This window comes from Galeopterus variegatus, unplaced genomic scaffold (genome assembly GCF_000696425.1).
Source record: "Galeopterus variegatus unplaced genomic scaffold, G_variegatus-3.0.2 Scaffold13439, whole genome shotgun sequence".
In the NCBI taxonomy this organism is placed as follows: Eukaryota; Metazoa; Chordata; class Mammalia; order Dermoptera; family Cynocephalidae; genus Galeopterus; species Galeopterus variegatus.
This window is the reverse complement of record NW_007739550.1, coordinates 410-13,361: the sequence shown is the minus strand read 5'-3', so window position 1 is coordinate 13,361 and position 12,952 is coordinate 410. Positions and strand designations below refer to the sequence as shown.

The 12,952-nt window shown below is 40.6% G+C and overlaps 1 pseudogene; it reads left to right on the top strand.

The window, feature by feature from the left end:
- The window catches only part of LOC103581599, a 15,390-nt pseudogene extending 2,827 nt beyond the window's left edge, over window positions 1–12,563 (top strand).
- The last annotated feature ends 389 nt before the right edge of the window (window positions 12,564–12,952 follow it).

The following is a 12,952-nucleotide window of genomic DNA, read 5'->3' as shown; positions in this document are numbered from 1 at the left end:
TTTACAATGTAAATTTGTTATCTTGCTTTCTTTAAGGCAGGGTGAGGACTCACCAATAAGTCTTTTTTAAAAAACCCCACAATCTAAACCTGATTGTCCTTTTTACTAGTGAGCTTTTTTTTTACATCTTGAACAAAACCTATTAAGATCCTTGTTTGTTCTTGTTGTTTATGGCTGCATATATGCATGTGTAAGCTGTATGTTATGTCTATATGTTCATGTCTGTATGTGTAATCGTGTTATGTGCAAGGTACCAAATTGGCTTATACTTAATGCATGCGTTATGTGCAAGGTACCAAATTGGCTTATACTTAATGCATGCTCATTAAATAAATAAGTATACTTTTCAGGTTCACGTGACTTAAATTTTCTAAAGTTTTGATAAATATATTTTCAAAATTTGATTTAAACCTTTTACCTAAATTTGTCTCTAGGTCAGTATTTCTCCTTGTTATCTCAGCTCTGCCTACTGGCTATCCTGGGTGCAAGATTCTGCAGTGAGACACCACCCCAAAGGGCCTGCTGTCCTCAGACATTGTTCAACCCTGTTCAAGATCCACAACCCAACACTCCAATTATCCCCAACCCTTCCCAGACCCGGTGCTTGTATTGCCTCCTCCAGAAAAGCAGCCCAGGTTGGACACTCACCTCTTTTGGCTGCCTCCAAAGCTATCCTGAGGGGTTATTGGAGGAGACCCAAGCTCCCTTCACCCACATAGTGATGAGGGGATGGAAGGTACATCTGTGTCTTTTCTAGCCACGCATTCCAAAGGAATGTCAGGGGAGTCCAGTGTGGGATGTGGGCAGGACATCCCCAGGACCCAGGAGGTGGGTGGAGGCCTTGGGGAGTCTTCAGAGTGCATCAGGCATCCCTGGAATCAGCCCACAGCTGTACGTGCAGCCCTAAACCTTCCCCAATGGCCGTCTGTACCCAGGTCAGAGCCGGGCTCTTCTGAGGCCAAAGAGGACTGTTAAGCTGAGGGAAGGGAATAACAAGCCTGCCCCCTGGGAATTCTGAACGAGGACTGGAACAGGCCCTGGACCAGGGAGGAAACAAAAAAGGAGGCCTGTGCCCTTCCCCTTCTCACCCGAGCAGGGCTCCTTCCCTCACTGGGAAAGACTAATGTGTGGACACACCCTGAAAGTCCAAGCTCTATATGAAACCCCCAAACAGCTACTCCAAGGCCTTTCTGAGAGGAGGTCTCTCTAGGAGGCACACTATCCAGGAGCAGGTGCAGGCCCACTTGGGTCAGAAAGTCCTGGGTCCCGCTGCAGGGACTGGTCTGTAAGAGGGACAGGGACTCGGCTGTCGCAGGCTCTGTGGGAAACAGAGGGGCAGGGAAAGAGTGAGACTCCCTCAAGTGCGGCCTCTGCCCAGGACGCAGGCTATCCAGGGCTGAAAGACTGGACAGGGAAGGAGGAGACAGTACGAGATCTGACTCTTCCAGCCTGGAAGCTCGGGGTGAGGTTTCCAGGTGCCAGGCTTTCCTGGCTCTTGGGCCAGAATGGAGCTTGATGTCCAGCCCTTCTCCCATCCCCACATGCTTATTTCCCATATTCTCATCGCCAAGGCCCCCAGCATGGTACAGACACTTCTGACCTGGAAGACAGCAGCAGTCCCAGAATTCCTTTTCTGGGGATGCCATAAGAAATTACCACAAACTAGGTCACTTAAAAAAAACCAGAAATGTATTTGTCATGTTCTTAAGGCCACAAGTCCAAAATCAAGGTGTTGGCAGGGTTGTTCACCTCTGAAGGTTCTGAGGGAGAATCTGCTCCATACCTCTTTCCTGATTTCTGGTGGCTACGGGCAGTCCTTGGTGGTTCCTTGGTTTATAGACACATCACTACAATATCTGCCTTTGTCTTTACATGCTCTTCTTTTCTGTGTCTCTGTGTGTCTTCTCTGCTTCTAATAAGGGTACAGGTCATTCGGTTTAGAGTGGGTTCTAAACCCAAGAGCATCTCAAGATCTTAACTAATTAAATGTGCACAGGCTGCATGTCCAAATGGGATCACATTCTGAAGATCCAGACGTGTGTGAATTTCTGGGGTTCCCTATACAAGCCATCCTTCTTCAGCTCTAACTCCTACAGTGCACCTTCTACACAACACCAGACTGATCTTGTTAAATGAACCAGATTACATCCTCCCCCTGCCTAGACCAAGGCATGGCTTCCTCATACTCAGATCCCTCACTGGAGCCTGCAATGCTCTGTGGAGTGTGGCCCTTGCTATTTTCTCAGATCTCCTCTCTCAACTCCCTGCCCCACTTCCAGCACCCGTCCCTTTTTTAATCACTAGGTTAAAATGAGACTGGAGCATTTTCAGTTCCTCATATGTGCAGACTCTTTCTCACCCCAGATCCCTGTGCACCCCTCACTCCATCTGCCTCAGTTAACTGGTCTCAGATCATATGTCACCTCTTCAAGGAGGTCTTCCATGACTCCCCTGTCCTGGGCTGAGTCCGGTGCCTCTCTGATCGTGAGCTTCCGCTGGGGGTCCCCTATCATGCAGTGCTGTCATTGCCTGGTTATGAATCTGTGTCCCCTGCTAGACTATAAATCCTGATAGCAGGGATGGCATCTCAGTAGGTTTATGTTGTCTTCCCAGTGCCTACAACAGTCTCTGCACATAAGAAATATTATATATTTATACACACACACACACACACACACACACACACACAGAAGAAAATAATGAATGAAGATCGTGCATGATGCTATCAGTCCCCACAGGTTAGCAGGGTGAATGGGGGAGGTGACATTTGCATGGAGTTTTGAAGGAGCAGGAAGAGACCCCGGGAATAAAATTCAGGGAAGGCATCCATTCAGAGGAACCAGCATGAGCAGGGCACCAAGGAGTGCCTGGAATGGAATTAGGGGAGGCTGGGTAGTCAGCACGGGCCAGTCTATGAAGGGCTTGGAGGCATCTCAAAACCACTGCTCTGGGGCTGGGTCATGGGATGCAGGCTGTAAGGAAAGGCCAGGGAGGAGCTGGACCCACCAACTTGGCGGGGATAGATGCCAGCCTGGACTGAGGGTTCAGGTAACCCTTTCCTCTAAGCTCCACACTACTGGGACATCAGAAGACCCAGAATTTGGAAGAAGTAGGCTGGCCTCCCAGATATCCTCTCATGAGATATTTCCTTGGCACAGCCCAAACCAGGAAGGAATATCAGAGGGACAAGCATTGAGCCAAGAAATGGAGCCAGGACTTAGGAAGAAAGATCCACTATTGCTGCTTCCGTGTTCCCAGAGAGATCGGGACCTCGAGCTGGGGTCACACAGAACAACGTGAGTTTAATTCGGGGAATAAGGTGGAGAGACCAAGGCTGCATCTGGCAGCTCCGCCTGGTGGAAGCACTGCAAAGTTGGATCAGTGGCTTGGCCCTTCTCCAGTATCATATAATGCACATAGGCATCGATATTCAATGCTGTAACGCACAGATACAATTAACTATGTTTCTTTTTAAATTATTTTATTTCATTTCTTTAATTTTGTCACTACACAGTGTACACTTGTTTTGTGGCCCTTTACCAATTTCTCCCTGACTGCCCCTCCCCCCCCTTTCCCAACCCTGGTGACCTCAGCTCCATTCTCTCTTTTTGAAAGTTCAAGGAATTATTGTGATCGTTGCATCTTTCTTTCTTTTTTTTATCTCTCACTTATGAGTGAGAACATGCAGTACCTCTCTTTCTGCTCCTGCCTCATTTCACTTAACACTATTTTCTGCGAGCTCTTCCATGTTGCTGAGAATGGTAGAGTAGTATTCCACGGTGTATATATACCATATTTTTCCTATCCAGTCCTGTCGGTGGACATTTAGGTTGGTTCCAACTCTTAGCTTTGTAGATAGAGCTGCAATAAATATGGGAGTACAGCTTCAACATGATTTTCATTCCTTTGCATATATATCCAGCAGCAGGATTCCTGGATCATATGGTAGTTCTGTCTGTAGTTTTTTGAGGCACATCCATACTGTTTTCCATAACAGCTTCACTAATTTACAGTACCAACAACAGAGTAGGACAGTTCCCCTTTCTCACATCTTCACCAGCATTTGTTAATGCCCAGTCTAACTGGGGTGAGAAGATATCTCAATGTGATTTAGCAATTCATTCCTTCATGATAAAGATTCTCAGCAAATTAGGTAGAGAAGGAAAGTATCTCAACAGTAAAAGTCATATATGACAAACCCACCAATGTCATCCTGAATAAGGAAAAGCAACTTTTCCCTTAAGAACAGGAACAAAACAAGGATGCCCACTCTCATGACTCCTATTTAACACAGTACTGGAGGTATTAGCCAGAGCAATCAGAGAAGAGAGGGAAATAAAGGGCATCCAGATTGGAAAAGGCAAAGTCAAACTCTCCCTGTTTGCAGACAACAAGATCCTATATATCGAACAGCCTAAAGTCTCTACAAAAAAACTCTTGGAGTTGATAAATGATTTCAGCAAAGTAGCAGGATACAGAATCAACACACAAAAATCAGTAGCACTTCTACTCTCCAATAGTGAAAATGCAGAAAGAAAAATCAGGAAAGCCTGCCCATTTATAATAGCCACCAAAATTAAAATACTTAGGAATTGAGCTAACCAGGGATGTGAAAAATCTCTGTAATGAGAACTACAAACCACCGCTGAGAGAAATTAAAGAGGACAGAAGATGGAAACATATCCCAAGCTCTTGGATTGGAAGAACCAACATCATGAAAATGTTCATCCTACCCAAAGTGATATACAAATTCAATGCAATCCCCGTCAAAATTCCAATGACATTTTTCTCAGAAATGGAGAAAACTATTCAGACATTTATATGGAATAAAAAAAAGACAACGCATAGCCAAAGCAATTCTGAGCAAAAAAAAAAAAAAAAAAAAAAGGCTGGAGGTATAACACTACCTGACTTTATACTACAAAGCTATAGTAACCAAAACAGTATGGTACTGGCATAAAAACAGACACACTGATCAGTGGAATAGAATAGAGAATCCAGAAATCAACCCACACACCTACAGCCATCTGATCTTTGACAAAGGCACCAAGCGTTTACACTGGGGAAGGGACTACCTCTTCAGCAAATGGTGCTGGGAGAACTGGGTATCCATATGCAGGAGAATGAAACTAGACCCTTAACTCTCACCATATACTAAATCAACTCAAAATGGATTAAAGAATTAAATATACACCCTGAAACAATAAAGTTTCTTAAAGAAAACGTAGGAGAAACACTTCAGGAAGTAGAACTGGGCACAGACTTCATGAATACGACCCCCAAAGCATGGGCAACCAAAGAAAAAATAAACAAATGGGATTATATCAAACTAAAAAGCTTCTGCACAGCAAAAGAAACAATTATCAGAGTTAAAAGACAACCAACAGAGTGGGAGAAAATATTTGCAAAATATACATCGGACAGAGGATTAATATCCAGAATATACAAGGAACTCAAACAACATTACAACAAAAAACAAGTAACTGAATTTTAAAATGGGCAAAAGAGCTAAATAGACATTTCTCAAAGGAAGATATACAAACGGCCAACAGACACATGAAAAAATGCTCAACATCACTCAGCATTTGGGAAATGCAAATCAAAACCACACTGAGATACCATGTCACCCCAGTTAGGATGGCTAATATCCAAAAGACCATGAATGATAAATGCTGGCGAGGTTGCAGAGAAAAGCGAAATCTCATACGTTGTTGAGATGGAAAAATGGTGCAGCCTCTATGGAAAATGGTATGGAGGTTCCTCAAACAATTGCAGATATATCTACCATGTGACCCAGCTATCCCACTGCTGGGAATATACCCAGAAGAGTGGAAATCATCAAGTCAATGGTATACCTGTTCTCCAATGTTCATTGTAGCACTCTTTACAATAGCTAAGAGTTGGAACCAGCTCAAATGTCTATCATCAGATGAGTGGATATGGAAACTGTGGTATATCTACACAATGGAATACTACTCTGCTATTAAAAACAATGAAATACTGCCATTTGCAACAACATGGATGGACCTAGAGAGAATTATATTAAGTTAAACAAGTCAGGCACAGAAAGAGAAATATCACATTTTCTCACCTATTTGTGGGAGCTAAAAATAAATAAATAAATACACTAATAAACTGGGGGGGGAGAGACAACAATTACAATTTCTTGAAGTTGATATGACAAGTGAACAGATATGAGGTTGTTCAGAGGGAGAGTCTAGAGGCAGGAGGGAGGGAGGTTTCGGTAATGGGCCACAATAATCAACCACTTTGTATATTGACAAAATAAAATTAAAAAATAATAGTAGAATAAAATTACACAAATAGTTACTTTAAAAAAAAGAAATTATACGATATCCCTTTTATAGGTGAATAGTACTCCATTGTGTATATGTACCAATTTTTTAATCCATTTATTAATTGATGGGCATTCAGTTTTATTCCATCTCTTGGCTATTGTGAATAGTTTGGGGATGAACAAAGGAATTCAAGTGTCTTTTTGGCATATTGATTTCATTTCCTTTAGGTATGTACACATTAGTGGGATACTTAGGTCGTAAGTAGACCAATTTTTAACTCCCTGAGGATCCTCAGTACTGTTTTCTACAATGGTTGTACCAATTTACATTTCCATGAATGATGTAGGAGGGTTCCCACTTCTCCACATCCTTAGCAGTGTTTGTTACTTCCTGTTTTGTTGATAATAGCCATTCTAACCGGAGTGAGATGATATCTCATGTGGTTTTTATTCGCATTTCCCAGATGATTAGTGATTTTGAGCGTTTTTTCACATGCTTGTTTGACATTTTATTTCTTCTTTTGGGAAATGTCTTTTCAGGTCCTTTGCCCATTTTTAATTGGTTTTTTGTTGTTTTTTGTGTTTGTTTGTTTGTTTTTATTTTTGTTTTTGCTGTTGACTTGAGTTTCATATATATTCTGGGTATATAGCCCCTTGTCTAATGTGTAGTTCGCAAAAACTTTGTCCTGTTCTGTAGGTTGTCTCTTTACTTTATTGATAGTGTCCCTTGATGTGCAGAATCTTTTTAGTTTGATGTAGTCCCATTTGTGTATTCTTGCTTTAGTTGCCTGTGCCTTTGCAGTCTTGCTGAAAAAAGTGCTTCCCACTCCCATGTCACGTAGTGTTTCTCCTATGTTTTCTCCCATTATTTTCACGGTTTGGGGTCTAAAAGTTAGGTCTTTAACCTATTTTTAGTTCATTTTTGTGGATAGTGAATGATAGGGGTCTACTTTTAATCTTCTGCATGTGGATATCAAGTTTTCCCAGCACCATTTATTGAAGAGGCTGTCCTTTCCACATTATATATTCTTGGCACCTTTGTCAAAATCAGTTGGCTGTAAAGGTGTGGATTTTTTCCTGTGCATTCTCCATTCTGTTCCATTGGTCCATTTGTCTACTTTTATGCCAGTACCATGGTATTTTGGTTACTATAGCTCTATCGTATATTTTGAAGTCCGGAAGTATGATGCCTGCAACTTTGTTCTTTTTATTGACAATTGCTTTAGCTATACAGGGACTTTTGTGGTTCTATACAACTGTTAAGATTTTTTTAAAATTTTTTTTCTGGGAAAAATCAGTATTTTGATAGGGTATGCATTGGATATGTAGATCGTTTTCGGTAACATGGACGTTTTGATGATGTCCATACTTCCCTCCCAGGAATGTGGTATATCTTTCCATTTATTTGTTTTCTCTTCATTTGTTTTCACCCATGTTTTATAGTTTCCATTATAGAGATCTTTTACTTCCTTGGTTAAATTTTCTCCTGGGCAATTCATACATCTGACAGCTATTTTGAATTGGATTACTTTGTTGATTTCTTTTTCTTGTTCAGCTATTTTATTATGGCATTAGGAAGGCTGTTGATTTTTTTGTGTGTGCTTGATTTTGTAACCTTCCACTGTACCGAATTCATTTATCAGTTCTAGTGTTATTTTTGTGTAGTCTTCAGGATTTTCTATGTGCATTATCATGGCATCTCCCAGTAGGGATAGTTTGATTTCCTCCTTTCCAATTTGGATGTCCTTTATTGCTTTTTCTTTCCTTTTTGCATGGCTAGAATTCCTAGTACTATGTTAAATAAGAGTGGAGCAAGTGGACATCCTTGTCTTTTTCCAGATCTTAGGGGAAAATCTTCTTATTGGATTGCTGTTAATTCTTCCTAAAATGTTTGGTACATTTTTGCAGTGAAACTATTTGCTCCTGGGCTTTTATTTGTTGGGGCTGGAGGTGGGGTCAATTACTGCATCAATATCATTATTAGTTATAGATCTGTTCAGATTTTCTATTTCTTTACTACTTGTCTTGGTAGGTTATGTGTTTCTAGAAATTTTTTCACTTAATCAGTGTTATTTACTTGTTGGTGGACTCCTAGAGAACTCTTAAATAAATTGTGAGGTGTGCAGTACATTTGTTTAAGTTCTGCTGTTATTAGAAGAGCCCTGTTGATGTGTCAGTAAAGTGTGGGGTGAAGGGGAGCTTTGCATGGACCCATGACTTGGTCTCATTTAAGAAGCCTGTGTCCCTGGGTTGTGACTGTCATGAGTACTTATCCTCACCACTCACCTGTGTTGAGAAGAACAGATTTCGGTGTTCATCTGTCAAAATGGCTACTTGTTCCCTTCTCCTGCTGGGAGCTTCCCTGTGAGAACTGGTTTCTGGAGGTAAATCATACAAATTAATTGGAACCCCATAAGATTGAGCCAACTGTAGTTTTTACATCTCTAACTTGACCACAGTCAGTCTTCAGCAATTCATCAATTACAAATTAGGTTTTTCTATACCTGTCCTGCTTCCTTGCGGGTGTCTGTTCCAGTGTATAATGATTCTCTTATCAGTTGGGTCTATGGGGTCCCTCCCAAAACCCAGATCTGATACTTTCAAAGGTCAAACACTGTGAACAAGCATTTCTAAGGATACATAGTCAGGACTGTTAATGTTAATTCTCTTCTGCACACTAGGTAGGAGGACTTTATGTCAGGAATAAACCCACTGTACTAAGAGACAGTAGGGGTGACTCATCAGTACATGTTACTCTCTGGATGCAAAAATGAGAGGTATGTTTCTGTTCTGCTGTTGCTTTACCCCATAGCTCAATTTTAACATCAGAATTTGTATGTGGGAGTAAGTGATTGTAGACAGAGTGAGAGTCTGATGATCAAGTCATGAAATAAATGTTTGGAGACCACAGCATCCTGTCAATATCTTAGAGTATAGATCCCCCATGCTGTCTGTCTCAACCTTCCTTCTCTAGACATGGGGTGTTTCAGGACTCAGTGACTTTTGATGACATGACTGTGAACTTCACCCTGGAGGAGTAGGCTTTGCTGGATCCGTCCCAGAAGAATCTTTACAGAGATGTGATGCTAGAAACCTTCTGGAACCTGGACTCTATAGATAAGTTTGACAACATTATTTCACTTAGTCAGCAAGTGTGAGAGAACATGTGTTTCTTTCTCGTCAGTGCTGTTCTTTGATTTCCAACTTGGTAAGAGAATACAATGGAGAATTATCAGATGTGGTCACAGTGAACCGTGGACCTAGAATCTAGTAATTTTTCTGTAATTTTGTAATATTCATAATGATTTTGGGGGGTCTACACTTAGGAAAAAATGGGAAGACCAGAACATTGAAGATCAGTATAAGAATCCCAGGACAAATCTTAGGTAATTTGCACTCACAAAAGAAAGCATTGCCCCTCAAGGGAATCTTAGAATGACAGAAAATTTAGAAACAAGCAAACAAAACAAATAAGCCCAAGTTCAATTTTATTTATATTTAGAAAATTCTCACAAAAAATAAAATAGTTCATTGTGACATTGACATTCCGCATTTCCAAAATAGTTCTCTTGCCCACAATATTAAGAGACCCCATATGAATATCACTGATTTGATTACATGGTGGTAGAACCATCATGTAGAGCATTCAGTCCATGCATGTTGAAAGAATTCAGACAGTGCATAAAGCCTATGATTTCACTGATGATGTTAAAGATATAAGTGTAAAACCTATCAAGAAATATGAAATTATTAATTCACAAATCTTTAATAATGTGCCTCTGAATTTTTACAGGAATTATGTCGTAGAGAGAGTCTGTGAAAGTGAAGAGGACAGTTTGAAGAAACTGTCAGCCAGGTTCCCGATTGTCATCTGAGCAAGAAAACTCTTCCTGGAGTTATGCCAAGTGAAAACCGTGTGTGTGGAGACATCCTCATGTGTGCACACTGGAGAGGGAACTTATAAATGTATGGTATGTGGGAAAGCCTTTGGTTTTCCCAGTGCATTTCAAAGATATAAAAGAACACACACTGGAGAGAAACCCTACGAGTGTAAACAGTGTGGTAAAACCTTTAGTTCTAGTTCTCTGCAATAGCATGAAAGCATTCACAGTGGAGAGAAGCTGTATGCATGTAATGAATGTAGTAAATCAGTTCCAGTTCTGTTCAAATACATGAAAGAACTCACACTGGAGAGAAGCCCTATGAATGTAAGGAATGTGGGAAAACCTTCCTTTCTCTGAAAAGCATTCAAAGACATGTGATACTGCACACTGGAGATGGACCATATAAATGTAAGGTGTGAGGGAAAGCCTTTGGTTGTGCATTTGAAAGGCATGAAAGGTCTCACGCTGGAGAGACAACCTATGAACGTAAACACTGTGGTAAAGCCTTCAGATCACAGTGCATTTGAAAGTCATGAAAGGTCTCACGCTGGAGAGACAACCTATGAACGTAAACACTGTGGTAAAGCCTTCAGATGTTCCAGTTCTCTTAGAATACATGAAAGAATTCACACTGGAGAAAAACCCTACGAATGTAAGGATTGTGGTACAGTTTTCACTTGTTCTAGTTCTGTTAGAAAACATGAACAAACTCTCATTGGAGAAAAACCCTATGAATGTAAGAAATGTGGCAAAGCCTTCAATTGTTCTATTTCCTTTCAATATCATAAGATGACTCATACTGGTGAGAAGCCCTATTAATGTAAGGAATGTGGGAAAGCATTCATTTGTCTCAGAAGCATTTGAAGACATATGTTAACACACACTGAAGGTGGCCCTTATAAATGTAAGTTGTGTAGTAATGTCTTCAGTCATTTTGGTTCATTTCAAGCACATGAAAGAACTCACACTGGAGAGAAGCCCTATGAAAGGAATGTGGGAAAACCTTTCTTTCTCTGAAAAGCATTCAAAGACACATGATACTGCACACTGGAGATGGATCGTATGAATGTAAGGTTTGTGGGAAAGTTTTTGGTTTTCGCAATGCATTTCAAAGTCATGAAAGGTCTCACATGGGAGAGACACGCTATGCTTGTAAATAATGTGGTAAAGCCTTCAGATATTCCAGTTCTGTTAGAATATATGAAAGAATTCACACTGGAGAAAAACCCTGTGAATAAGGAATGTGGGAAATCCTTCATTTATTTCAGTTCTATTCAAAGACATGAATGAACACACCCTGGAGAAAAACCCTATGAATGTAGGAAATGTGGCAAAGCCTTCAATTGTTCTATTTCCTTTCAATATCATAAGATGAGTCATACTGGTGAGAAGCCCTGTGAATGTAAGGAANTGTGATACTGCACACTGGAGATGGACCATATAAATGTAAGGTGTGAGGGAAAGCCTTTGGTTATCACAGTGCATTTGAAAGTCATGAAAGGTCTCACGCTGGAGAGACAACCTATGAACGTAAACACTGTGGTAAAGCCTTCAGATGTTCCAGTTCTCTTAGAATACATGAAAGAATTCACACTGGAGAAAAACCCTACGAATGTAAGGATTGTGGTACAGTTTTCACTTGTTCTAGTTCTGTTAGAAAACATGAACAAACTCTCATTGGAGAAAAACCCTATGAATGTAAGAAATGTGGCAAAGCCTTCAATTGTTCTATTTCCTTTCAATATCATAAGATGACTCATACTGGTGAGAAGCCCTATTAATGTAAGGAATGTGGGAAAGCATTCATTTGTCTCAGAAGCATTTGAAGACATATGTTAACACACACTGAAGGTGGCCCTTATAAATGTAAGTTGTGTAGTAATGTCTTCAGTCATTTTGGTTCATTTCAAGCACATGAAAGAACTCACACTGGAGAGAAGCCCTATGAAAGGAATGTGGGAAAACCTTTCTTTCTCTGAAAAGCATTCAAAGACACATGATACTGCACACTGGAGATGGATCGTATGAATGTAAGGTTTGTGGGAAAGTTTTTGGTTTTCGCAATGCATTTCAAAGTCATGAAAGGTCTCACATGGGAGAGACACGCTATGCTTGTAAATAATGTGGTAAAGCCTTCAGATATTCCAGTTCTGTTAGAATATATGAAAGAATTCACACTGGAGAAAAACCCTGTGAATAAGGAATGTGGGAAATCCTTCATTTATTTCAGTTCTATTCAAAGACATGAATGAACACACCCTGGAGAAAAACGCTATGAATGTAGGAAATGTGGCAAAGCCTTCAATTGTTCTATTTCCTTTCAATATCATAAGATGAGTCATACTGGTGAGAAGCCCTGTGAATGTAAGGAATGGGGGAAAGTATTCATTTGTCTCAGAAGCATTCGAAGATATATGTTAACACACACTGAAGGTGGCTATTATAAATGTAAGGTGTGTGGTAATGTCTTCAGTCATTTTGGTTCATTTCAAGTGCATGAAAGAAGTCACACTGAAGAGAAAACTTATGCATGTAAGGTGTGTTATAAAGTCTTTGGTTGGTAGATTCTAAGATGGCGACGGGTATGGAGCGGCCGTGCCAGGAGACAGCGTGATCCTGAGAAGTGTGCGCTGTGATACCAGAGTACTAATTGCATTTCCAAGAGCAACAAAAAACGAATAAATCTTTCAACAACGATCCTACAACGAAATACAAGCAACAACAGTTCAAGGTTTTAGGGCCGACACAAAAGAAGACTCCTCAGAGCAGA